Here is a 27,339-nt window from a genome sequence, read left to right as displayed (position 1 = left end):
CCAGCGGGCTTCGGGAAGCAGAGGTAGAATCTCCCTCTCACCGATCCCTTTTTCCTGATGGAAGGAAACATTTCCCTGGCCAAGGAATCATTTGTTTTTTCTGCCTCAACCCTGATTCTCAGGAAAGCAGATCCTGGCCTGCAGAAACCAGTGCTTTTGAGAAGGGACTGGGTTTCTTTTGCTGGGAACAAAAGACCAGTCCTGGCCATTCCAAGTCACTTGAGAAGCCAGACTATTTACAAGGCAAAGTTCAGCTCTTGCACCAGGAGGGTTACAGTGGAGAGAAGGGGAGTGTGGCAGTCTTATAGATGAGGTATGAATCATGTGTCCACCACGTACAAGTTATGCACCTGTAGGCCAGTCGCTTGACTGCTAAACAGCCTCTTATCAGTAAAACAGGAATAATGACACCACCCCAAAAGGTTGGTTTGGATTTTAATTTTCATAATCTATGCCTAAGACAGTACCTGGCACAAAGAAGATTTCAGCGGTGAGGTTGCAACCTCTATCAACCCTCATGCTTTATCTAAAATAAGACAATAAATGAAAAAATAACCTAATTAGCAATTTATTTATTTTTTAAAGAAGATTTCTCTTTTATTTTTTATTGATTTTACAGAGAGAGGAAGGGAGAAAGAGAGGGACAGAGAGAGAGAGAGAGAAACATCAATGAGAGAGAAACATCAACATCCATCTGCTGCCTCCTATGCACCCCCTACTGGCGATCAAGTCCACAATCCGGGCATGTGCCCTGACCAGGAATCAAACCGATGACCTCTTGGTGCATGGGTCAGAGCTCAACCACCGAGCCACACTGGCTGGGTAATTAGTAATTTACTTTGAGATCTGTGGCTTTGAAAACTTGCTCAGATGATTTTGCATCATGGCTGACCCAGACCCTAACCAGGCACAAGTTTACTTAGGTGACTTAATTTACATTGGAGTTAATGGCCTCTTTAATCCTCCCAAGGACAAGGTCTAATTTGAAGATCAGTGATACTGCCTGAGGAGCACTTGTCTAGTTTTACCCAATCATACTTTGATAGTCCTCTCTATTCTTGAAGCCAGCTCAAAGGAATATTTAAAGAAACTTAAAGAATCATCAGGTCTTCATTCAAGGGCCCAGAATTCTCAGTTAGAAATATGGTTGGTAGTTTTAGAATCGGATGGACATCTGAGAGGTGGCTATTATATTCTGGGCCAAGCACTAGGCACTGGGATACATATCCATGTCTGACACACAGTCATACTCTCAAAGAACACATGGTCCGATATCAGGGGGCGGGGGTACATCACAAATGCTGTAGTATCTTTTGTTTCATGATGGCCAGGGTTCTCTCTCATAAGAGTGAAGCTCTCTCCACAAGTTTTGCTCCATATTCAGTAAGTTTTGGATCTGGGTTCAAATACAAGTGAGCCTGAGGTCGGAGTAGGGGCCTATGGAGACTTCCCAGAGGAGGTGATACACAGACCGGAGCCTTGAAGGGGGAGTTAGATTGGCATCAAGTAAAGAAAAGTGGAGAACATGAGAAAAGGCACAGATGGGAGAGAGTGTGCATGTGCACAGAACAAGCGTCAGAGGGGGTGTGGAAGTGGTGAGGAAAAGGGAGGAAATGGGAATGAACAGGGAGAAGCCAAGGCCATGTGTCCTCATGGAAAGCAAAGAGCAAGAGGGTTATGAGAAAGAGAGGAGGGTATGACAGGACTCAGTGGGTCGAGGAGAGCAAGCACTGTGTTGGTGGCACTGGGTTTGTCATCAACGTCCTCAACCATCGCTGTTCTCAAGTAAGCGACTAAAGCAGGAGTCGGCTCTGGAGACGTAAGGAGCAAATGGAAAGAGAAGACACACACACGCACAACAAAGACCAGCCTTTCAAGTAGTTGAGCCACAGGAATTTCGGTCCTTGGCTGGAAGAAACTTTGAAGAGGGAGCTGGGAGGCTTAGCGATGTAGCCGTTCGAGGCATGTCGTAGGCCTGGAGGAGGGGCCTCAGAGGATGCGAGGGCATCAGAGCACAGAGAGGCTTTACCCACTGAAAGCTGGCCGGAGCGGTCCTGATGGGACTGGGCTTTCCCCACCACTGTGGCAACAGGGCCCAGCACCGTGCCAGGGAGCTGTGGCGTCAACGGGGCTGAGGAAGGACCTGTCTTCTCTGACAGTGAGAAAGACAGGATGGGATGGAGAATAAGAGTGGGTAGAGTGGAAGACAGTGAAGAGAAGTTGAAAGAACTTATGCCTGGCAGTCTTCATCTTCCCAGTGACTGGCAGAGGGAACTATACACGCTGAGGATAAGGAGAGCAGAGGGAAGACGGGGGGTTACAAGGGAAAAGCAGAGAAAGGGAACTGCTGGCCTGGGGCACAGGTGAGGGGCTGACAGATCAAGGTCTGTTCAGCAAGCAGACATCCAGAAGCACCCGGGAGAGAGGTGAGCAGGAGCCTGACGCAGCAGCAGTCGACACTGGTCATTCACCACGTGCTCACCGAGGGCCGAGCCCTGCGCTGCCCGTGTTTTACATTGGAGACCAAGACTCTGTGAGGAGACAGGCTGAGCAAACTTCCTTTAGAATGAAGCAGCAGGACCGATGATTGAGTCAGTCTGCCTGACTGCAGCGCAGGGCTCTTCCCTCGGGAGCCGTACCTCGTGAGCACAGGCCATGGCGGCAGAGGCCTGGGCTCAGCTCCCTTGCTTCCTGTCTCCAGTTCCTCCTGGCGGTGACATTCTGGCAAATTACCTAACCTTGCTATTTTGCATTTGTCTCCTCCACAGAATGAACATAATTAAAGAAGGACTCTTTTAACTCTCCCCCCTTCTTTCTCTGCAAAGGTGGAAAGGCGTGATATAGGGTTTGGAAGGCAATTAGAATATTACCTGGTGCATAAATATCCCTCAATATGTGCTAGTCATTGTGGTGTTATCACTGGGAACTCATTCACAGCTACACTGGGAAATTACAGACGTGCCAGCCAGAACCAATTCATAGCTCTACACCGAACGGAAGCATCAGTCCCAGAGTGTTCCAGAAGCATCTTGCTCCGTGGAAATTAATTAAGGGTCTCCAGGGAAGGTGAGCAGTTTTAAAGTTTCTCCTTCTACTGCTTCCATCAGAAAAAAACATAAATGTGTGTCTGTTACTATGTCGTTTTGAGGATGTTAGCAGGATCTCACCATATGCACATTGCAATGGGCTTAAAAGTAACCAAAAGCAAAAAACAAAACAAAAAAAACACTAACTTTTATTTAGCATGTGACTCTATGCCAAGCATTCTGCAGGTCACTTTATCTACCTTGTCTTGTTTAATTTTGCCACTATAAGAACCCTATGAAGTAAGCACTCTTTGCTCATCTGTAAAACAGGATATTTTAGGAAACTGAGGCTCAAGGTAGTTGATTAAACAAGTCTTAGAGGTAATAGGAGGGGCTCAGGAATCATACCTAAGGTTCTGAGATCCTAAAGCCAGCTGAGTGACGAGGCAGTGAAGCCAGGAGTCCCCTCCCGTCTCGCAGAGTCAAAGGCTGGGCCTCTCAACCCTGGGGAGGAACATCCAGTCTCCTCTCCAGACCCTTTCTTCTTCTGAGCCTTCCCCTGCCCCAGCTCAACCAACCTCATTGACTCTCTCTTTTAAGATTTTGTGAGTGTTCTGTGATCACCAACCCCCATTGCCACGCCATAAATTACTTCCTACAGTTTTGACACCGTGTATTTCCATTCCAACCTTCTGACTGTTTAAGATCAAAAGATGTGCTCCAGGCTCATATTTCACTTCAGCTCTCAGACTCGATGCATCAAATTAGACTGAACAGCAGAGGCTCCAGCCTGCCATAGTCTGTAATCTTGCATAATTACAAGGCTTCAGCATGTTTTAGCAATGGCAAAGGAGAAATGGACTCATCCATAGTGGTAGGGCTTCCACGGAGGAGATGGGAGAAGGCTTAAACAGGTGGCGATTGAAGGGGAGTTTTGGGGTGTTGGGAATCAGCCTAGGGGGGTGGGGAGGTACACTGGTTGATTGTGGAAACCAAGGCCGAAGGCAAAGAATTATAAAGGGTCAGAGAATAAAGAGGAGATCCATGAAGGAAACTGTGGGTGCCCCTGAGAGAATCATCGCAATACTGGGTCTAGTGGGGAAGAAGGAAGCGGGGCTGTGGCTGGTCTCCAGGCTGGGCTCAGGGGTTCTGGAACCAAGCAGACTACATATGTCCCAGCACATGGACCTCTCTTGGGGAGCATGCATCGATTCAACAAGCTTAAAGACATCTACTACCTAATAGCTATTCTTTTAGACTCTGGTCACTTAAAATGAATGAGACATTCTTTTAGGAAGAATATGGTCTAGTAAAATATGCAGACAGGTGAACAGATACTTTTACTCAAGTTCTAAAGTAGAAGTGGGTTTGAGGAAGAGTGTGAACATGTAGAGAGGATGATCAAGTCTCCTGGGAAGTCTACCAAGACTTTCCAGGTGATGTGAGTCTTTTTTCCCCATGTTCCCAGGTGCTCTAGGTCTAAGATCAGTAAGAGGTATTGGGGGCCACATACTGATGACTCCATTCCATGGCATTTTGCATAATCTGATACAAGTAAACAACCTACAAAGAGCCTTCTTTGTCTTGACTGTGTATGTGGGTGACAGATGGAGGAGAAGAACATGTGGACTGGCACCCAATGAAGGGTATTGAAGGTGACTCTTGATGGTGGTGGTGGTGGTAGTTATGGTGGGGTAGTGAGAGCAGCAAGATTTATTGAATGCCTACTGTATGCTAGGCACAGTGTAAGCATTTTATATAGATTACTTAAAAATTTTTTTTATTGATTTTAGAGAGAGAGGGAAAAAAAAGGGAGAGAGATAGAAACATTGATGAGAGAGAATATCAATTGGCCATCTCCTGCATGCCTCCCACTGGGGATCTGGACCACAACACAGGCATGTGTCCTGACTGGGAATCAAACCGGTGACCTCTTGGTGCATGGGTAGATGCTCAACCACTGAGCCACACCAACGAGCTGGATTACTTCTTTTATCCCTTCCAACAAACTTGGGTGGATGAGTATTAATATAACCTTCATTTAATGGGAGAAAAAAACCAAAGCTCAGGAGACTCTATGGGATCCATCCAAGGCCATATGGCTAGTAGGCAGTTAGTATTTGATTCTAGGGAATTTGCCTTTTGAACCAGCAGCCCCACTAAGATGGGGGAAGCAGGCGTGAAAACTCTCTGGTCAAAGTCTGCCTTGCTTAGCACAGACCTCTCATGACAAATGGTGCTCACGCACTTCAGAGAAACTTTGTGACTGTGTCTGGTTCTCGGCACTAATGTAGCTTGACTCAGGGATGATATTCCACTTATCTCAACAGAATGACAATTAGGGGGGGAAGAGTTATTGCTATTCCAGCTTTCTCTATTGAGCTATGAATAAATGATGATAGCTGTGAAATAGAGTCGTGTTCAGATCCTTTCTGGTAAATTAAAAAAATAAAAATTGAATCAAGTGGTAATCCATGTGGCCATTTAAATAAGAGGAGTAGAACACAATTAGTAAACTCTTTGAGTCTCTTCTTGGCCTTGTCACTCTTAATGTAATTAGTTTGCAAAAATATTCATTAATACTCAAACATCTGACACTTTGATGTGTTGATTTGAAATGTGTTAATTACATTTTATACTTTGCCCTGTTACTGTCCTCAAAGCAGCCCAGGCAGGAATTCTGGTCCTACATGTACAGCCCCTCCTGTCCTTCCTGATAGAGGAGCAGCCAGTAGATACCAGAGCTCTCTGCGGTGCTCAGAGCTGCTTGCCCCTTTGGAGAGTAGATGTGTGAATTCTGTATGGAAATAGTCTTTTAGTGGTTTCAGCTAATGTGGGCGTGGACTGCAAACACAGTATCTCCAGAAGGCTTCCTGCATTCCAATGAGTTAATGCTGTGCGCGGTCGGCAGGGTTTTCAGGGGACAGGTGGAAGCTGGCAGGAGTGTCTTTCCTTCGACTGCATTCAGCCTTGGACGAGACTCTGCCCAGATCCTGCAAATGGATTGCATACTCATATCCTGGAGAAAGGCGCTGAGTTCTAGGTGTGTCTCATGGCAGATCTAGCTGTGGTCATTGTTACGGGAAGTCGTCTGCTTCTTAGTGGTTCTCTTAGTCAGGAGAGGCTAGGCTATGCTGAAGGAGCAAGTTAACCATGACTTCTCAATGGCTCACCCAAGAGAGGCTTCTTTCCTACCCCTGGTATCTGCTGGGGAGAGTGGGGGACTCTCCAGGGTAGCCCTCTCCATGTAGCGCTTCCATATTGATGGATCCATTGTGCCAACCGCACCTCTGCCATCGGCATGGCAGGGGAGGGAAGGAAACAGGGAACCTCTCTTGTGTTTTTCAGTGTCCCAGCACAGAAATGATGGACATCACTTTCACCCATAGCCCCCAGCTAAAACTTGTCCCATGGCACCCCCTGCCGGGGGCCTGGGAAAGGTGAGGAGCACATGGGTATTCCATGAGCATTAAATATCTGCCACAGTGTGATAGTGATGAGATGGATACTGATGACAAAATTCACCTCCACTGTCATCTAAACCACTGTGCTTCCCTGAGCCCTACACGGTGGTTTCTTGCTGGGCACTCTAGCACACACCGTGTACAGCTTGTCTCATTTCAATGTCATTCCATATAACATTAAAGAAGAGGAAACACCAGTCAGTTCAAGACTGTGGCTGGAGAGGAACCACCTAGGAGATGCAAAAATGCTGTCCATGCATGTTGCCACAGCCGTGGCCTGTGCTCTCCCTTGGCAGGCCTGGCTGGTCTTCAAAAACGCTTAGAGATCATCCTTCATTGCTGCAAGCAATCTCCATGACTCTGACACTCATCAGCAGAAGGCTGGCACTGCCGAGATGTCCTCTATTCTTGAATAGCAAATTCTTGGAGCTGATGCCTCTGTGGACCTTGAAGAGACTGGGCATGTCTTGAGTATTGGTGATGGTATTGCCTGAGTGCACGGGCTGAGGACTGTTCAAGCAGAAGAAATGGTAGAGTTTTCTTCATGCTTAAAGTGTATGTCTCTGAACTTGGAACCTGCAGGATTGGTGTTGCCGTGTTTGGAAATGACAAACCGATGAAGGAAGGAGATATTGTGAAGCAAACAGGGGCCATTGTAGATGCTCCCGTTGTTGGTGGTTGTTGGGTCATGTAGTAGGTACCTCTGGTAATACCATTGATGGAAAGGGTCCAGTTGGCTCCAAGACCCGTAGGTGTTGGCCTGAAAGCCCCTGAGACCATTCCTCAAATCTCTGTGAGGGAATCAATACAGACTGGAATTAAGGCTGTGGATAGCTTGGTGCCAATTGGTCATGGTCAGTGTGAGCTGATTATTGGTGACCAACAGACTGGCAAAACATCAATTGCTATTGACACAACCATTAACCAGGAACATTTCAATGGTGGAACTGATGAAAAGAAGAAACAGTGCTGTATATATGTCACTGTTGGTCAGAAGAGACCCACTGTTGCCCAGTTGGTGACGAGACTTACAAATGCAGATACCATGAAGTAAACCATTGTGTTTCCAGTGACTGCTGCTCATGCTGTAGCACCTCGGTACCTGGCTCCCTATTCTGTTCTCTGGGAGAATATTTTAGGGATTGTGAAAAACATGCTTTGATCATCTATGATGACTTATCCAAACAGGCTGTTGCTTATGGTCAGATGTCTTTGCTGCTGTGCCAACACCCTATTGTGAGGCCTATCCTCATGTGTTCTACCTGCACTCCTGGCTGCTACAGAGAGAAGCCAAAATGAATGATTCTTTTGGTGGTGGCTCCTGCTTTACCAGTCATCGAAACACAGTCCGGTGATGTGTCTGCCTGCATTTCAATGAATGTCATTTCCACCACTGACAGACAGATCTTCTTGGGGACAGATTTGTTCGACGAAGGTGTCCGCCATGCCATTGACACTGATTTGTCTGTGTCCCAGGGTGGATCTGCTGCCTGAACCAGGGCCATGAAGCAGGTAGCAGGTACCATGAGGCTCGAATTGGCTCAGTATGGTGAAGCTGCTGCTTTTGCTCAGTTCCATTCTGATCTCGAGGCCACCACTCAACAACTCTGGAGTCGCAGTGTGCGTCTGACCGAGTCGCTGAAGCAAGGACAGTGTTCTCCCATGGCTGTCGGAGAGTACATGGCTGCTGTTTATGCCAGTGTAAGAGCGTATCTTGATAAACTGGAGCCCATCAAGATCTCAAAGTTTGAGATTGCTTCCTTGTCTCATGTTACCAGCCAACACCAAGCCTTTCATCAAGGCTGGTGGAAAGATCTCAGAACAGTCAGATGCAAAGCTGAAAGGGATGGCACAAACTTCTTGGCCGAGTCGGAAGCTTAAACTCCTATGGAGTCGCATCAAATACCAGTTGGGTTTCGTCATTGTTTCTTCTAGTAATCAGTTCCATTTGTAAAAAGCTTACTCTCATACTCCAGAGGTACAGAAATCACCTTAAAAATAAAGGTTCCATATTGCTTGGTGGGGGGGGGGAGTGGAAGAGGAAACAGGCTCAGAGGGTGAACCTATTTGTCCACAGTCATACAGTTAGTAAGGGGTCCAAGTAGGTTTCAACCCAAAATCAGACTGTAGAGCTCCCAGTGGTCTTTGCCACCCAGAGTTGTTGACAACTTTCCTTCAGCAGCATTGTAGGGGGAGGAACTGGGCCCAACTCTGAGAACACCTGTGAGGAGCCAGGCTGAGAGTGTGAGGTTTCTGAGGCACAGTACGTATGAGTGATGCCGAAGGTTGTGCAGAACCTGTTGCTCTGAGCCAGCAGTCAGTCTGCATCACGTTGGACTCCCCATCATCCTGTTAAGGATTTGGGAAGAATATTATTAGTTCCTCCTTAGAGAGACAGTATCAGAGGACCCAGGAGGACACCTGCTAGAAGACACCTAGGTCATCACCAGCAGGGTTCTGGAGCCCCGACCTGACCTCTTTGCGTGTGGAAGACTGAGGACCTCACAATCGTCATCCAGGGACCTGTTACCTTTTCTGTTGCAACAGCCCCTTGGGCATCTGGGAAAAATATGAGCCTCTTTGCAAAATAAAGACTTAAAATACATAACACAAAATACTAAAGATTACTAAGGACACCATTTGTATTGAAGTGCCTCCGCTAACATAATAAATTTGATCTAGTGGAATCGTTGCTTTCTTTATGAATACATTAAATAACAAGCAAGCCTAGTAATTACTGTAATTTGGAAATAGCAATAAGCATTATGGTATTTTAAGATCTCTGTGACTGTTATGTAATGTGACTAAAACTTCTGTGATTTTTGTTGGTGACAAAATCACAGGTACTGGTAATGCTCCTGTGATTTGTGGCTTCCCTGTATAATCAAATGGAATGCTAGGTTACAGTTGGAAGCTAGAGGAAATAAAGTTTTATTTTTCCTCTCCAAGTTCACGGACCTACTGATTTCTATCTCGGGAGCCTTTATGGGTTTTAGGTCCCGAGTTAAGAGCCTTGTTTGTCCTTGGCTCTGAATTGTCTGCTGATTCCAGAGGCAAAGCCCAGAATGGGATGGCTCAAGGTCGTCAAGGTGAAGTTTGATTTTGGTGTATTCATCATGTCATTCGTGCCGGTGCTGGTCTAAAGCCTCAGATCCTTCTCCACCAGAGCACACATGGCCTTTGATAGGACTAGAGACTGTTAAAGGCTTGCTTTTTTTTTTTTTTCCCAGTACAAAGTACTAGAAAATAATGAGTATAAAGTCTTCCTTTATACTCATTATTTCACTTACTTCTGATAAATTCTACCGTTACCTATATCTTACAGAAAGTAGGAATGATAGTTAACATTTATGAATACTACTAAGCACCAGGTACTCGTTTAAACACATTTTATATACTAAAATGACAGTAATTATTATAAGAGCAGCAATAACAATGGTGGCAGCAGTAGTAACAGTGCCAGCTAAGATTTATGGAGCACTCCCTGGATGCCAGACTTATGTTCTCAGCATTTTATATATGTAGTTTCAGTGATATCCCATGACATTCCTATCAGGTGGGTATTAGTCACTCCCGTTTTACAGAATGACAAACAGGTGCAGGGAGGTAAAAACAAAGTGCCCAAAGTCACATAACTATGAAGCAAAGCCTTAAACTCAGACATTCTGATTTCACAGGCCATGAGGTTAACCACTAAGTTCTACTGTCTTCTTTTCACTGCATTCGGTGTTTCTCAGAACAACTCCAGAGATGGAAGCTATGTTTGCCCCCATTTTATAGGTCAGGCAATTGAGGAACAGAGAGGTTATGAAACTTGCCTTGGAGTCGGCTTCATTCAGCTTAAAAATAGCATAGAGAGTACAGGTGACAGGTCAGGGAACTTGCTATGGGCTGCTTGTGGAAAAGTCATATGTCTTCTGCCCACCTCCCATTGGGTAGGACTCAGTCACATGGTCCCACCAAACTGCAAAGGACACTGGGAAATGTAGTCTAGCTATGAACCCAAGGGGGGAAAAGAATGGGTTTTGCTGAATTCAGAGTGGTCTCTGTTTCTACCATGGGCAGTAAGCAAAACTTTGAGAGCTCATGCCTCAGGGAGAAAGTCCATCCACGGCAGAAGCAGGATTAGGGTGAGGCAAGCCTAGCCCCATGCCTGATCCACAGCCCCATGGTGCCTGGTGCAAACGTCAGCCCATCCTCTCAGAGGACCACGCGCTGGGGCTGTCCTCTGGGGTGGCTTGTTCACTGAATCTGATACAAATATATTACTGCAAATTAGAGAATGTGAAAATTTTCATGCTGTGCAGATTTGGACTCTAGGTCTATTTTTAAAAGCCATGAAGAGTTTGCAAATGAAGTATTGTCAAATAGAAAACAGATTATAACGTGTAATAGTGGGTTACTATACATTTAAATAAATATTTAAAATGCGGTCTTATTTTTGTAAAGGAAAATGGTTGTTGACTTTTCCCCCTTTGGTTTGGTTTGTATTTTTAATTTGAATGACTCAGCCCCAGCCCTGAGGGTCTTCTGCTCAAAGCCTCCACCTGTGGCCGATTTACTGTCACGTGATCAGGCCCACCGTGTGAGCGAGCAAGAGCAATGGACACTCAGTCTGGCACCACTTAGTCCCACGTGCCATGTCCTCTATTCTCAGATATCATAGGTGATACCTCGTAGCCCAGCCCTCATTGTGCTTTCTTGTGGGCAGGGAAGAGGATAAAGAAGAGAAGCAACATAACATTGCTTTAAAAACACATTTGATTTCAGATATGTTTACAAAATCATTGCATATTAAAATTGGGGGGGGGGGAAGTCCCCACACTCCTAGGAGAAAGCAACAATAACTACAATACAACTCTGTCCCTGAAGATATTTTCTTTACGTCTCCAAGGATGAAACAAGGCTATTTAATAACCACCCATCTCGTAGCATTCCATCCCACCACATAGGCTAATAGACCACCTTAAGGGAACGTGCAGTCCCAGGCGTGGAGGACAAACACCCATGGTCCCAACGTAGGACTCCACCAACTGCTCGAGTGAGGACTTGGACAATCGTGTCCCTCTGCCCGACAGCCCTGGCTGATAAGCCTGGCGTTTTGGCCACCTGCTTTCTCTGTCCTCCCCATCTGAGCAGACCAGCAGTCATGTAAGGCCACCGGATGAGAAAATCACTTTGATTAGTGACTTTCCTGTGAATATATTTCTTTTCTTTCATATTTCACATTCTGAATATTTTATGAAAATGTTTCCCTTTCCCAGTGAGTTAATGTTGTGGTTTAACTAAAATGACTAGAAGGTGGAAAGCTGATATTTCTTCCTTGAGGCACAACACATCTTATTGATGGGAAGAAATAAGTGCAGACATGTAAGAGCCATTGGTTTAAGCACTTGAATTCTGGGATCGGGTTAATGTGGGTGTGAGTTTCAGTTTTCTTATGCCTTGTGCAACCTCTCAACATTACAATGGCTCATCTGCAAGATGGAGAGAATTAGTGTCACTACCTAGTATTATCAGCTAAGGATCAAATGAGATAGAGCAATTACAGCATGCGGCACAGAGCCTGGAACATAGCAAGTTGTCAGTAAATAGTACCTCAGTTTTTCATCTAATTAGCATGCCAGATGACTCCAGAGATTTCCCATAGATAACTTTCTTGTCTACCTCTCCACCACTGAGTACTTTCCAGTGATATGTTTGAAAGGTTTTATTATAACCGTGGCTATGGGCGAGATGGATGATTGAAAGATTTGATAGAGCGTGTTTTTGAATCTGGCTTCCCAGACTAATTTGAGCTCTCCGGGGCTCTGCTTAGCACCTGCAGCACAGACACCTCTGAGTTCACCAAAACCACTTTCCCTTTGGGGTTATAGCTGGACTACATTCCCCAGGCTCCTTTGCAGTTCAGTGGGACCATGTGACTGAGTTCTAGCCAATGGAAGGTGGTAGGTGGCAGTGATGTATGACTTCCCCACACATAGCCCATGGAACTCCCCATGGACTGATCATCTGTATTTGCTCTTGTTCCATCTTTGAGCTGAATAAAGCCAACTCCAAGGCAAGTTGCTTAACCTCTCTGTGTCTCAGTTGCCTGATCTATAAATTTGAGTCCTAATAATCAGAGGAACAAAATGTCATCATGAAAAACCTTGGTGGATGTTGAATGAGGTCCAGAGGTGCTTACAAGAGGCTCTGAGGGGAATTTGGTGCCTGGGAGGCCAAGTGTGGCGTTGGCTTGGGGAGAAATTGCACCATGCTCCGGTGCTCCAGGGGTCCCCGTAGCCTCTCCCACAAACAGCTGGGGGTTCCGTCAGGGGACCTAATTTCCCACTCGGACCCTGAGGCAGAGGAACTCAGACCATTGCTTTGTGAGCCTGCGTACATGACGTCCTGTTTTGTGAAGTCTGGTCACTGAGGCCAGATGCTCTTTGAATTCCTTATGGATGCGCATCTTCCAAATAAAGAAGATTCTAGACCTCTTCACCTTTCTCACTTCTTCTAAGGCAGGGTGGCAGTCACCGTTTACCAGGCTAGTGAAGCCCCCTTTGTAGATCTGCCATTAGAGAGACTTCATACATCATTAACAGAGACGTCATCTGCATCAACACAATGCTGTGTTCTTACCCAGAATGTCACACTCGACTCCTGGAGGCTTTTAAAAGAAACTTCAAATACAACCACATTTTTTTCCTCTTAAATCATTCAATCTGTCATCTGATGCCTCAAAAGGAAGCTGCTGGTAAAATAGCAACTTGCAAAGTTAAGAAAAGCATCACACAAAATGTTAGTTAAAAATGTGGAGGCTTACCACCGGAGCTTAGAGAAGGGCATCGGGGTGCATGGACTGAGGTGTCTCACTTCCTCAAAGCGAGGGGCAGGGTGACCGGGGTGTGGCTGATGTCCGCTAAAGGCCTCAGTTGAACCTGATTCTCTACTCTATGTGCCCTTTCTGAATTTCTCCCGTGGTGCTAATGTTTCCCAGAGAAATATGCTTGAAAGCCAAAATAAAGAAAAAAAGTATACTTCCTCATGGAATTTGGAGGCAAGAACTGGTTTTCTTACCTAAGCACCATTGACAAACAGTTACTAGGCACCTGCTTAGCCCCTGATGAATATGGGGGCTTCTGCTCTGAACCATGGCTCTGGCTCTCAAGTCACTTGCTGGGGGTGCGGCAGAAAATCACGAGGAAAGTGCCTACTGGGAGCCCACCAGCAGAGGGAGTGACCCCCCAGTTCTGCTCCAACAACTTTCCATGTGGGAGGTTTCTCCCCACACCAAGCAATTCTCCCATAGCAGGTGGATATCCTACCGTTCAACTCAATTCTGACGTCACCCACCTGGAGACAGAGTCACATGCCACTGGTTAAGGGTTCAAGTCCAACAAGACTGCCCCAGTTCAGCGGCCTGGGCTTCGGACCAGCTGGCTAGAGGTCGGAGGTGCCCATGACCTTCTCTTTGGTTTCTGTTTGTTTGCTAGAGCAGCTCACACACTCAGGGAAGCATTTTACTTACTAGATCACAGGGTCATTGTAAAAGGATATAACTCAGGGACAACCATTTGGAAGAGATGCGCAGGGCAAGGTATGTGGGAAGGGGGCGCAGAGCTTCCAAGTTATTCTCCCCAAATCTTCATGGGTTTACCAACCCAGAGGCTCTCAAACCCTGTCCCGTTGGGTGTTTGTGGAGGCTTCCTGAAGTAAGCATGATTCACTAAGTCACTGGCCTCTGGACATCGAATCAGTCTTTCCTCCCAGGAGACCAGGGGATGTCACTGGAGTTCTAACCCTCCAGTGAAGGGGTTGGGGGTTGGCTCCACTGGCAGCAGGCCTCCAACCTCAGATGGTCCAGGGCTTCCCAGAAGCTGCCTCGTTAACATAACAAAAGACACCCCAGTTGCTCTCCACACTTAGGAAATTCCAAGGTTTCCAAGAGCTCTGTGCCAGGAAGGCAGATGGAAACCAAATATGTATTTCTTATGATCAATCACAATGTCACAGCCCTGCTCAGCACCGCCGGGCACAGTCAAGGGTGGTCGCGGACCGCAGTGCCTGGGCTCATGCTCCCGTTTCTCTGACTAGCTGAGTTACCTTAGACGAGTTACTGCATCTCTGTATCTCCCTTTCCATCTCCCTTTCCTCATCCGTAAAATTGGGAGGATGGGCGTTTTTGAGGATTAAACAAATTAATACATATAAAGTGCTTCATCACCCCGTGCCCGGCAGAGTAAGGCCTGTAAAATATTGGTCATTATCAGTCAGGAGAAGAGTTTTAAAAAAGCCAGAAATAATGTCTGCTTCATAGATGCTCCTGGAATTGTGGCGAGCTCTGTGTTTTCCGTGGATCATTCAAGTTTCCAGTGGTTGTTTGAATTAAAACTACTAATATTTGGTCATCCCATGCAAATGAAATCTATTGGGTTAACTGGGTTAAATGCAGGTTTGAATGCATTATTCAAACCGTCCATTCGTCTAGCCACTCATTTATTCATATGACGGATCATTTATTTATTCCTGGGTTCTCAACCTTGGCACTATTGACATCTGGGTGGGCCATCCTGTGCATGATAGGGTATTTACCAGCATTCCTGGCCTCACCCACTAGATGTTTAGAGCATCTTCACAGGCGATTAGAGTCCTGAGACGACATTAGAGATGATCCCCTGTTTTTGCAGAAGTGAAAACATAGGCCCAGAGAAGGGGATCTCTCTCTCTCTCTCTCTCTCTCACACACACACACACACACAAATTCCTAGAATACCTGCAAAGTCTGAACCTCTACTGCCCTCAGCAACCTCATCTTAAACCACTCTATGCTTGCTTATTCCCTATCTTCACTGACCCTCAAAGACCCTCTGTTGTACCAAGTTCTTCCTGCCTCAGGGCCTTTGCACAGTTTGTTTTCTGTCAAGAATGACCCCTAACTGGCTTTCTACTTGGTTAGCTTCTCCTCATCTTTCTAAGATGCCTTCCCCATTAATTCATTCCAAAGTAAGTGCCTTCCATTGTTTTATATAGGAAGCTTTAGAAAATATGGCTAATGATCATTGGTGACTATCTCATGTTTGCTCAAAAGCCTGTTCTATTCAATGGCTGCTCCCTAAAAATGTAAGCCCTATGGTGAATATCATATATTCCTGCCCCAGACTTTTAGCCTATCCCTGGTAAACACTTAATAGATATTTTGTTGAATTAAAAAATGAATTAATAGAAAACAATGAATAAACAATGATTGCATATACATAACTTTGCCTAGAAACTGCGCATGGCTGAGAATTCTAACTTCATGATTCTTCCTGTCGAAGGGAAGGGTCCTTTCATCTCCCCGTTTGGGCTGTGAATGTTTATTCTCTGGGGGTATTAACCAGGGAACTGGATTGGTCAAGATTTGGCCAAATAATATGTTGACCCTCACACAATCCCCAACAAAAAAATGCCATCATGCATGCTTGCATTCATTCACTTATTCCAAAAACTTCTATTAAGTACCTACTTTGTACCAAACATGATTCTGGGCATGAGGAACACTACAGAGAGATTCCTGCAGGACCTCATAGCCCAGAGCAAACACAGAGAAGCCCCCTCCCCCCCCGGGGGGGTGATGATGAGGAACCCTAGAGGGATCTTGCCAGTCTGGTACTTAGGAAAAGCTTCCGAGAGGAATTCATGTCCTGAGAGACCAACAGGTGTTGGCCAAAGGTAGAAGCATCAGCCTGTGTTAATGCTAATGCGCGTCCCTGCCCTGCTGTTGTGAATACTGCTGCCCTGAGAGACGGGAGTGTATGCCTTTTCAAATCAGTGGTTTGTGTTTCTTCAGATACATGCACGGAAGTGGGGTTGCTGGGGCATCAGGTAGTTCTATTTCTAATTTTTTGAGGAATCTCCATACTGCTTTTCATAGTGGGTGCACCAATTTACAGCAGTGTATGAGGGTCCCCTTTTCTCCACATCCTCGCTAACAGGTTGTGTGTGAATTTCTAAGAACTGAACCCATTTTCCAGTGGGCAGGGAGCAGAGAACCAGGACACAGCCCCGAGTGAGTACCTGGTGGGGACCAGAGACCCGACAAGCAGTAGTGAATAGAATTGTCATGATGGTAGATACAGCTTCTCCTCTCCCTGGCCACCTCTGCAGAAGCAGCCAGCTGCCCAGGACACATAAGTCAAGGGGCATGTTGACCAGAGATTCCAGGTGCCTAGCTTCACCGTGAAAAGACCTTGAACTATACATCCTGAGTGAGCGCTGTTGCTCCTTCAGATGCGGGAGAGAACACAAGCTTGGAGACCTGGCCATAAATCCCAGCCGTGTGTCCCTGAGCAAGCTTCACCACTCGATGCCTCTTCCTCAGCTATAAAGAGAAGAAGAAGAAGAATAGTAATAATACAAGGAGCGTGCATGATGCTTACTGTGTATCTGACGCCGGCCAGGTGCCTCTCCTGCATCAGCTCGGTTACCCTCACCACCACACGGCACGCATTTTACAGCCGAGAGAACTGAGGTGTGGAGGGGAAGCAATCCTGCCTCGGGGTCCCCAAAACTAATACATAGAGGTGCTGGGGTTCACCCCCATCTGTCTGACTCGGGAGCCCGAGCTGTTAACTCTCCCTCATACGTACTGCCGATTCAATTCTTAAGAAGATGAAGGGGAATGATCCAGTCACCCTGCCTTTTGTCTGCCACACATCCAGGGAAATTAATATGGTTGGATAGATGTCTCATCCCACTTTTCTCTCTTCATGGGCTGTATGACTCCTTCAGTGGCTCTAGCTGGATGGGCCTCAACGTCCCCATCTGAGAAATGGGGAAGAACTGAGGTTCTCTCTCATGTGATGGGAGCATTCCGTGAGATCGTGCCTGCAAATCCCTCAGTGCAAAGCCCGGGCCCAGAAAGTATGCAGCACGAGTCCGCTGTCGCATTGTTGTGGAGTAGGCGCTGCCTCCATGTCAGCTCTCCCTCCTACTCTGCCAAGGTTTCCTTCTCGGCACCAGTGGCTTTAGGAGGTGCTGAGCCCCTCATCGCTCCTGGACCCCGGAGGGCCCGGGGTGTCCCCCGTGGGAGGCAGCCACAGGAGCCAGGGCGCGGGGAGGAGCCCTCTGAGCGCTTTCCCTCCAGCGAGTGCAGTGTGCCTCTGGGCACGGGGATGCCCGCGGTTTAAAGTTTCTCATGTTCTTTCCCCAAAACAAGCGCCTTCTATGCCAAGCCATCTTTCCTGCACAACACTTTAATTTACATCTTTTAATAACTTTGGTTGCCATGGAAGGATTGGAATTCAGTTTTAAAATAGACAAACTAATTGTTTCAGTCAGTTTGGGTATTTGCTGTCAAGGAAACAGCCAGCTTCCCCCTACCATGGAGAGCCACTGAACTGGATGTATGAGGTGGCGGAATGGCAGAGGGGTCCTTCCCCGGCAGCGGCCAGGCGGGGAGGCACCACGAGGCACCCAAGGAAACACACGGCCCTGGCTGTGTGCCCAGGAGGGGAAGGTCTGGACGAGTGGGGGTGGGGAGTGAGGCATGGAAGGGCCATGCGGGGACACAGGTCTTGAGGCAGAGCAGAGCAGAGCACAGGGCTGGGGAATTCTGACAGCCAGGCAGGGTTCCTCTGACCGGATGGAGGCCAGAGGCCCCGCCCCCTGTGCTGAGGGATTCTGGAAGGACAGCAGCGGCAGTAACAACACACCTGAGCTCGGGCTGGAGCCACGTCCTCAGTGAGGCTGAGGAGGAGGCAGCGGTGTGCTTGTCTCCTGCTCCGTGTTCAGTGTGCAACGCTCCGGGATGCGAACCCATCCAGGGGGCATGTGGCACCGTCCACTTATTCCATCATTCAACACATACCGATTGCCTTCTTGTTAGATACCTCAGTGAACGTGCTGGTTCTCCAGCCTCGCGGAGCCGATATATCTAGCAGGGTAAACAGACAACGCACGGGAAGAATAATGGATTACGTGGGGTGTTGGAAGTTAACACATGGGAAGAAACAGTGGAACAGAGGATGGGAGATCAGAGTGGTAGGTGCAGCTGCGACACTATGGTGGGCCTGGGTTCTCCCCTGAGAAAGGGAGGTCTGAGCAAAGACTTGATGGAGCGGAGGGGATGGACCGTGCTGACTGAGTGTGACCAGCAGTTATTAAAGCATTGTCTCTGTTGCTGGAGCAGATGGAAGCTGGAATTCCATGTCTGATCACTTACGGCCCGATGACCTTGCCTGTGACTGTACCTCTTCATTCCTCGGTGTCTTCATCTCCACAGTGGGGGTGACAGTACTTTAAATGGTTAAGTGAGTTCATGCTTATAAAGTGCCTGGAATATAGTGAGAGCTATGATGATGCAGAGGAGGAGGAGGGAGTGGGGGAGGGGGAGGAGGAGGAAGACAACTCATAAGCCAATGAGGGTTGAGATGTGAGAGAACAGAAAAGCACTGACCACTTTCTGGGAGATGACAGTAAGGGGTAGAATGTAGCCCGAGATCCTGTGGGAACTCCACAGATGACCCAGCCCACCGTGTTAAATAGGTTTCCCAGAAATAATGGGCTGTGTTTGCAGGCACCTGGGAGGGAGATGATGTTGGCCTGGGTTGTGGTCATGACAGTGGAGGTGGAGTAGAGAAAACAGATGCCCATGGGATATATCTGAAAACTATGCCACCACAGCCCTGGCCTGTTTGGCTCAGCAGTTAGAGCATCAGCCCATGGACCAAAGGGTCACTGGTTCGATCCCCAGCCCTGGTCGGGGTTGTGAGAGAGACAACCAATTGATGTCTCTCTCTCACATTGATGTTCTCTCTTTCTCTCTCTCTCTTCTTCCTCTCCCTCTCCCTCCCTCCCTTCCACTCTATCTAAAAAAAAAAAAAAAAATCAACAGAAAAATATCCTCAGGTGAGGATTAACAACAAGAGTAATAAAAAATGACTGCTACATCAGAATACAACCTCAGTGGTCTATTTGTCAGGTGTTGCTTATAAGAACACAATGATTTACTTTTAGTCTTTTGCTACATGCATTTAAACATTTGAGGTGGACTGGTACAGTCAAACATAACAAAAATGAAACACTTAAAAATAATTTACAGCATTGTACGAGTAGACATCCAAGATAGATCTTATCTGTCAAAGCTGACTGACTTTGTCTCAACTTCCTGGCAGGAAAGGCAAAACGAGAAACATATTGGGTCACGGAACCCATACTGCGTGGAGAGAAGGAACAGAGCTCATCTGCAGGAGGGGACATTGCACTCTGAACTCTCGGGGGGAGTCAGTCACCTGCATATATTTAAGGCATGTGATCATAGAAAAACAATGTCTTTAAGAAAATGGTTGCTTATGTTGACACTTTTTGGCCTCATTGGCTATCAATGCTGAGGTCATGGTGTTAAATCTTAACTTAGTTGATGCAGTTTCATGGGGGGAGATAACATAATATGGTCCAAGTGTCTGTCTTTCTAACTTAATACAAAACTAGAGCTTAGAGAATCCCAAGAAATGGATGACTCACATGCCCATTAGATTATCTGTCTCAGATATTAGATTTCTCAGATGAGCTTCTGGAGGAAGGAGCTGGATATCAGTCAACCCATGGCTGGACTCTGGTGAATGCCAACCTCTGACATTGCCTGAAGAAGAAAACGTACGTGCTTGAAATACCAGGGCTCAGGGAGTCTGCGTTTCCACTGGGAGCTGCGACCTTGGCAGCTTGATCTTTATTCTTACTGAGCGGAAGAAAAGGCCAATGTGGTCCATGTATAGAAAGCAGGTGTTAGAACTGCAAAAGCCTGGTCTGAACCCATTTCTGCCACTAACATGTTATGTTTACCTCTTGTAGATTCAATGCCCTCCTTATAACATCGTGTAAAAGTGGGCATCTGATAGGGCTATTGGGAGGGTTAAATGATGTAGCAGGTGTCAAGTACCTAAGACAGTGCTTAGAACCGGAGACATTCTATGCATTGTAGATATTCCTCTTTTCATTGTAAACCGAGAGTGATTTCACTGTTTTGCTGAGTCTCAAAATATTATCACAGCCTGAGATGCACATTTCTAAATGCAAAAGGATGCAGGAACTAAGTCTGTATTCCTGGGATTTCTCGGTAAAAGGGGCTTGGAGAAGGGGATAGCATCTCATACCACAGTGCAATCTCCCCATCTTCATTCAGCTAACCTAGATGTAGAGCCCGACGGGATTCTTGTTAGATGTGCCGGGAGAAGCCTTTCTGGACAAGGGGAGTGAAAGGAAGATAAGGAAAATGAAAGACGAAGCAAGAAAGTGGATTCAGCCAGAATCTAGTCTCAGACGGATTTCGCGGGGGACTCCAGAGCATGAATGTTACCACTAATTTGGCCACATCTTGAGGCAAGGAGGCCAAGCTTCTGGTACCCCTGGACCCCAGGCTGAGGTCTGGCTCCCAGCGTGGGGGCGGTCAGGCACAGACTCCCACACGAAGGGGTTTCCATTTGAAGAAGGGGGATGAGTTGTCAGCCAACACTCCAACATCTGGGGCTGATGCTCTGGCAGGTCAAGGGGGCCTTGGTGAGGTGCCAACAGCATCCACTGCTGTTCCTAAACATCACCTGTCTTCTGTCCTTCTCATCAGCGCCCAAACCTCTCTCCTTTCTCTCTACAATCCTCCTTTGCAACCTAACTTACAACTTTTCTTTAAAAGTCTCTTCTCTCTTCCTCCAGCCCTTAACCCTACCCAACACCCTTTTAACATAGAAAATGTCTTCCCTTTGCATCCTTACCCAGTCTCCTTCGAGGCTCCTAGATATGGAAACTTGACTGTTTCATACTTCTGCCATTGCTGTCTGCTGGGGAATGTGTGGGTAGGTTCAATGTTCCTCGCAAAACCAGCCCTGAATCTGTAAGAGCACGTGGGAGAAGATACAGTAGCCGTCTCGTGGTTTGTTCGGCTTAATGCAGAGGAGAAGCTGTGTTCGGACACGCTTCGGCACCCAGCGGAGCAACCAGCCTCAGCGCGGCCTCTCTTGGCCGAGACAAGGGGAACAAACCTTTTCACCTCTACCGCTCGTCTCTCAGAAGACTATTCAGTTTGGAAGACTCAACAGATGTCCCCAACTTTTCCTTCTCGGGCTGGGCATGGCCTGTCACCAGACTGCTGGTCAGTCATGCCTTTTGTTGCGCTTGGTCTGGCTCCCGTCTCTTTGCGCACACCGGTTCCACCCTGGAAGGTTACAGGCTGGGGCTCTGAAGCCTCAGATGGTTCTTCATAGAGCCCCAGAAGGGCAGGGATTTAGGAAACAGCATCTGTGTATCAGAGAGCAAGGTTCTAACTATGCTCACAGTCAGGGACAGGCTGACTCATGGTGCGTGTCTACCACATCTGGGGCACCTTTTGCTTCAAAACAAAGCCAATCAAACCTCTGAGGCATCTTGGCCTCGAGAATGATCCTTGGGCCAGACTCCATTGCCCTGTTTGACCTTCATGAGGGGTGATGAGCAACAAGGGGCAGGTGCTCTTCTGGGTGCCTACAGGGCACATTCTATTTCATCCGCTCTATGGTGTATGTAGGTTGGATTCCCAATGCCACTTTCAGATACATGCATCGAGGCACAGAGTGGTCCTTCCAGAGACATCCGAATAAGCGTGCTTAAAGCTTGGCAAGACATTATCTAAGTTCATAATCATACCTTTTTTTGTGCAGTTCATTAATTAGTATCGAAGCTTGCTCCCTGCTCTCAGATTTTGTGGGCAGAGGTGGAATTTTATCTTGTTGGCTCGCTGTGGTACACTCAGACTCTAACACGAGAGACTCATAGTAGATGCTCAACACATTCATTGATTCATGAATGAATGAATGCAAGCGTGAATGCAGAGGGTGGGGGAGATGCTAGAATATTTTTTTTAGGCAGAAAGAATAGCATATGCCAAATTAGGGGGGCAGAGAGAGAGATAGAGAGAGAACTCCCCAACAACTGCCTTTCTGCAAAGAGATTTATTTCAGCAGACGCGGCTAAAGAGATGGAGATTCTATTTCCTCCTCAGCCCGTTGCCCTGTCACCGAACCTCCCTGCTCTGGACTCACGCAGCCAGCTTCTCATCCGTATGCTTCCCAGGCCAGCCCTCCAGCCCAGCAATCCGTTTCTGTCCTTTTAAGAAGTTAATAGGACAAAAACAAATCACTGCTCTCCAGCAAGTCATGCAGGGTTCTTGGGGACCTGGCGGTCAGCTCCGAGAAGGACATGAGACGTGTGGGCAGTGCCAGGAATGCCAAATCAGCCTCCTCTCCCTGGAAGAAACCACAACCACCGAGAAGACCTCCAGGAAGCTGCAGGCTTCAAGCCCTGGGGCCCCAACTCCCCCAAAGCCAAGTCTACACAGCTCAGATTACCCAGGGAAATGAAAGACAAATCTTTCCCCTGGGACAGTAGGACAGTGCCGTGGTTCTTGTGGAGGCATGCAAGGTGCAGAGAAGCTGCTCTTTAGTAACCACTGCAGTTGGCCCAGAAACACCTGCCTCCTCTCCTTTATTCCAGATAGCAAGCCCTTTCCTGTCCCCTGTGCACGGTGTCACAAGACACCGAGACCCACATTAGTTAAGTGTCACACCTCAGCATCCCCTTAGTCACATCTGTCTCCCTCGACCCTCTTAATCCACTGCCTTCTGATGGCTGCAGGTGGGGCTGTTTTTCACATCTGTCCTCTCCATTCTCACTGTTTTAGGCAGGATCCTAATTACTGCTCCTCTGAATAACTTTCGGCTCTGGCAGTCTGCTTCTCTCACCTCTGAGGTCCCCTTTTAGAATTCTTCTCAGCCCTGGCGGGTGTGGCTCAGTTGGTTGGCTGTCGTCCTATGCATTGAAAGGTTGCCGGTTCGATTCCCGGTCAGGGCACATGTTTGGGTTGTGGGCTTGATCCCCAGCAGGGGGCGTGTAGAAGGCAGCCAATTGATGTTCTGCTCTCACATCAATGTTTCTTTTCCTCTCTCCCTCGTCCTTCCTCTCTCTCTAAAAATCAACAACAACAAAAAATCTTTAAAATAAAGTAGAATTCATCTTGTACTCTGCAACTGGAATGGCTTTCCAGAGCTGAACCACGAGGGCTTATGATTCAAGGGTGAAATGCAGCTCTTGGTATGGCACTCGGGGCCCTCCAGAGTCTGCTCTGTCTGTCTGTTCAGATGGCTTGTTCCTAATTGCCCTCTCACCTGTGTGGGCCAGTATGGTAGCCATGAGCCACCTGTGGCCACTACATTTCAATTAAAATTAGTTAAAAGGAACTAAAATTAGGAATTCCGTTTCTCAGTCATAACAGCCCCATTTCAAATACTCAGTGGCCACATGTAGCCAATGGCCACCATACTGGGCAGTAGGATACAGCACATTTCCGTCACCTCAGAAATGTTTATTGGACAGTGCCGTCTCTGACTTCATCAGCTCAACCCAAGTGAGCCTTTTTGACATCCTTTGTGCATACTCTCAGCTTCCCCACCTCAGTGGCCGCACCTCTGTTGCAAAGCCTCTCCCTCAGTTTCCCCCTGCCCAAACACATCTGATTCTTCAAGGTTCCTTTAGGAGGACCCTTGCTTCTTCCCCTAGAAATGACATGTCCTACCTTTCAACTCTCAGAGGCCCTAGTACTCGTGAAGATTCTTCGAACTTCTCATTGTCGTTCAGTTCATACATGTCACCGTCCCTATGCTGTGTGCAGGGCTCAGGGATGCTTGTTGCCCAAATGGGTGACATTCTCTGTGTTGCACTATCAGCTCTAAATACCCATATTCACCTGCCACGAGTCAGGCATCATTCTGAGAAATCTCTTCATAGTGTCTCTAATCCTTACAAGAGAAGCAGTAAGAATTAATATTCCCACATTACAGATGAGTAAGCTGAGGCTCCGATATTTAGCACCATAGCCCAAAGCTCACCATTGACAAGTAGCAGAGCCAGAGTTCGAACCCAAGCCTAAGAAACTCTGAGCCTCTTTTGTTCCAGAGTAATGCTATGTTATCTTTCCTTCCTTTATTATTATTTTTTAATCCTCACCTGAGGATATTTTTCCTTTTATCTTCAGATAGAGTGGGAGAGGGAGGAAGAGAGAGAGAGAGAGAGAGAGACATAGATGTGAGAGAGACACATTGACCTGTTGCCTCCCTGCAAGACCCTGACCAGGGCCTGGACAGAACTGCAACTGAGGTATGTGCCCTTATTTGGAATCGAACCGCGACTCTCTGGTCCACTGACCAATAATCTAACCTCGGAGCCAAACCAGCCAGGGCCATGCTGTCTTTTCTTGAAGCAAGTTTCCTTCTTTTATTATAGGAGAAAACAAAGTTTTCATAAGATCTCTCTCCCACTTCTGCCCACCCTCTTCTTCTCTACCCCGAGCCCAGGGTCTGGCATGCAGCAGTCCCTCATTAAACACTGAATGGCAAACTTACAAGTCACAGAGAGACCCCCAGGATCTGGTATGCCCATATGGACTCAAACCTGGGGAGCCGATGCTCCTATTAATCTTGACTGTTAGAGTTCTCATCTCAGGTGAGTCATCCCAAACTCCCCCACCCCAACAGCATGCGCACCCCATGCCAGCCCCCATGGTTGGACTTTGGGCCTCCAGCCTTGGACTTGCCTGCGCCGGCTTACTTTCTGTACCATGAGCGCACGTACAACGTGGGGCGCGTTGTCCGCTGTGCGCATTGTATGTGTATTTGGTGTGTGGGGGGAGGGGTGGATATTCTTTATTAGAAAATGTAGACAAACCTCATACAATTTTATTACCTAAGTAGGCCCCGCTACCAACACATGACATCAAAATCTCCACTCCACTCTTTGTTACTATTATTCCCTGATGCCTTTTATCCCCAGCGCCCCGCCCTGTTCATGGCCCAGCACTGCGCTTTTCCCTCTGAGAAGTCCCCCGACTCTGCCCTCCCTGGTGTTTCTAGGGCAGTCGACCTGCCTCAGACAGACGGCTGGTTAGATGCTCGTTTTCGTAAGGGGGCATTTATTAGACACACTATATGCCCCTCTGTCTCTTCCGGGCCACACAACCACCCGAGCTCATTTGGACAGCAGTGGGTGATAAGCAGCAAGGAGCAGTGGGCAGGCAGACCCAAACACTGTCTGCTTCAGCAGTGGTAGGGTACGCACCCCATTTTACCTGCAAGACGTCAGAGGCCCAGAGAGGCAAAGCTGACTGTTCCACGTCACCCACTAATAGTGAGCATGTACTCAAACCCCGGAGTCTGGCCTCATCCCCTCACTTTCTCTCCCCTCCACCTCTCCCCCAAACCCCACTGCCCATCAGATCTAGGCCGACTGAGACATTGCTTTGTCCCCCAGAAAGGATGCGCCCTCCTGAATTCACCAGCCCTCATTGCCAGGGGTTGTACGGAAGTGAACTTGGGGGCCTGGGGTGGTGCAAGCCTTTCCTGTGCTCCCCGGAGCTGGCACCCTCTCCCCTTGCTGGGGGGAAGCTGGAGGCACTTTACACTCTAAGCCGGGCATATGTCACCTTCGGGCAGAAGATGAGCTAATAGAATTGAGATGAATGTAATTGGCAGAAGGTCAGCAAGGGAGCCATGTGCGTCTGGAGCTTCCCGAAAAGGCCAGTGTGTTTCCTGCTCCCCTGTCTCGCGATTAGTATGCAGGTAAGGCAGATGGGCCCCTGCAGAGTAATTGGATCATTCGGAGATCGGCAATGCCTGGTGTACGTACAAAGCCTCAACAGTGATTAGATCCTGCCCGCTCATCTCGGCAAGCCTTGAAATTCTCCCCACTGTGAAAAACTAATTTTCTGTGGGAATTTATTAAATAAGAAATCTGCATGCCACTTTACCTTGCAAGCTAGGCCAACGGAATACAAAGATTCCCCTCGACTTTGATGCGTGCTCCTAGCAGAGACTTCTTGGGGAGAGGTGTTTAGGAGCCGGTTTGTTTCAGGGCGTGTGTATTTGTCACTGTGTTCTCAAGGCAGGAAACGTGGGACCCTCCCTCCACTGCCGGCGAAAAGCCTGTGATTCTGGGAAATGATTGAAAGGAGAAAAGTATGGCTGGGTAGGGGTGGGTGTGAAAGGTCAGGCCTTCTGTTCAACCATGGTGTGTGCTCTGTCCTGTTACGGTCTGAATTGTGTCCCCCTCCCCAAACTTGTATCTTGAGGTTCTAACCCCAGCAGTCAGAATGTAACTGTATTTGGAGATAAAGTCATTAAAGAGGTAATTAAGTTAAACTAAGGCTGTTAGGGTGACCCTAATCCAATATGACGGGTGTCCTTAGAAGAACAGATTAGGATACAGATGCACACAGAGGGAGACCATGTGGAGAGTCGGGAGCAGACGTCTCCACGCCAAGGAGAGGGGCCTCGTAAGGGACCAGCCCTCTGGCTTCCGGAACTGTGAGAAAATCGATGTTGTGTGAGCCCTTGCCTCTGTGTGTTACTTTGTTGCAGCCCCAGCACACTAACACATTCCTCAAATGCCTCTTTCAGCAGCCTTCCTAGTATCCCTGCTTGGAGTTCATCCTCCCCACCCTCCCCAAATCAGAGAAAAATAGCTGCCTGAAGGCCAGCTTGGGGCTGAGATCTCAGGCTGAACCCAGACAGGCGAGGATGCTGGGCGCCTTTCCAAGCCTGCCTGGGCTCTGGAGCGGAAGAGGCCACCCATGGCCCTGCTGGATGTGTCTTAGTGACACCGAACACTGAATTAGTCTTGTCCTTATGAGGAGAGACGTAGGTGACATTGTGTCCCACCCAGGCCCGTGTGTCAAAGCCCTAACCTTCAGTACTTCCATGTATGACCTTGTTGGGGAACAGGGTCTTTGCAGATGTAATTCTTTACGATGAGGTCATAGTGGAGTAGGGCCCACCCTACTCCAGTGTGATGGTGTCCATGTAGAA

The 27,339-nt window shown here is 47.6% G+C and overlaps 1 pseudogene; it reads left to right on the top strand.

Moving 5' to 3' along the window:
* The first annotated feature begins 6,735 nt into the window (after window positions 1–6,735).
* LOC118642704 lies at window positions 6,736–8,371 on the top strand (annotated as a pseudogene).
* Window positions 8,372–27,339: the final 18,968 nt, after the last annotated feature.

Source organism: Molossus molossus, unplaced genomic scaffold, assembly GCF_014108415.1.
Source record: "Molossus molossus isolate mMolMol1 unplaced genomic scaffold, mMolMol1.p scaffold_m16_p_3, whole genome shotgun sequence".
NCBI lineage: Eukaryota > Metazoa > Chordata > Mammalia > Chiroptera > Molossidae > Molossus > Molossus molossus.
Note: the sequence above shows the minus strand (reverse complement) of the source record. Positions and strands in the feature narration are given on the sequence as shown.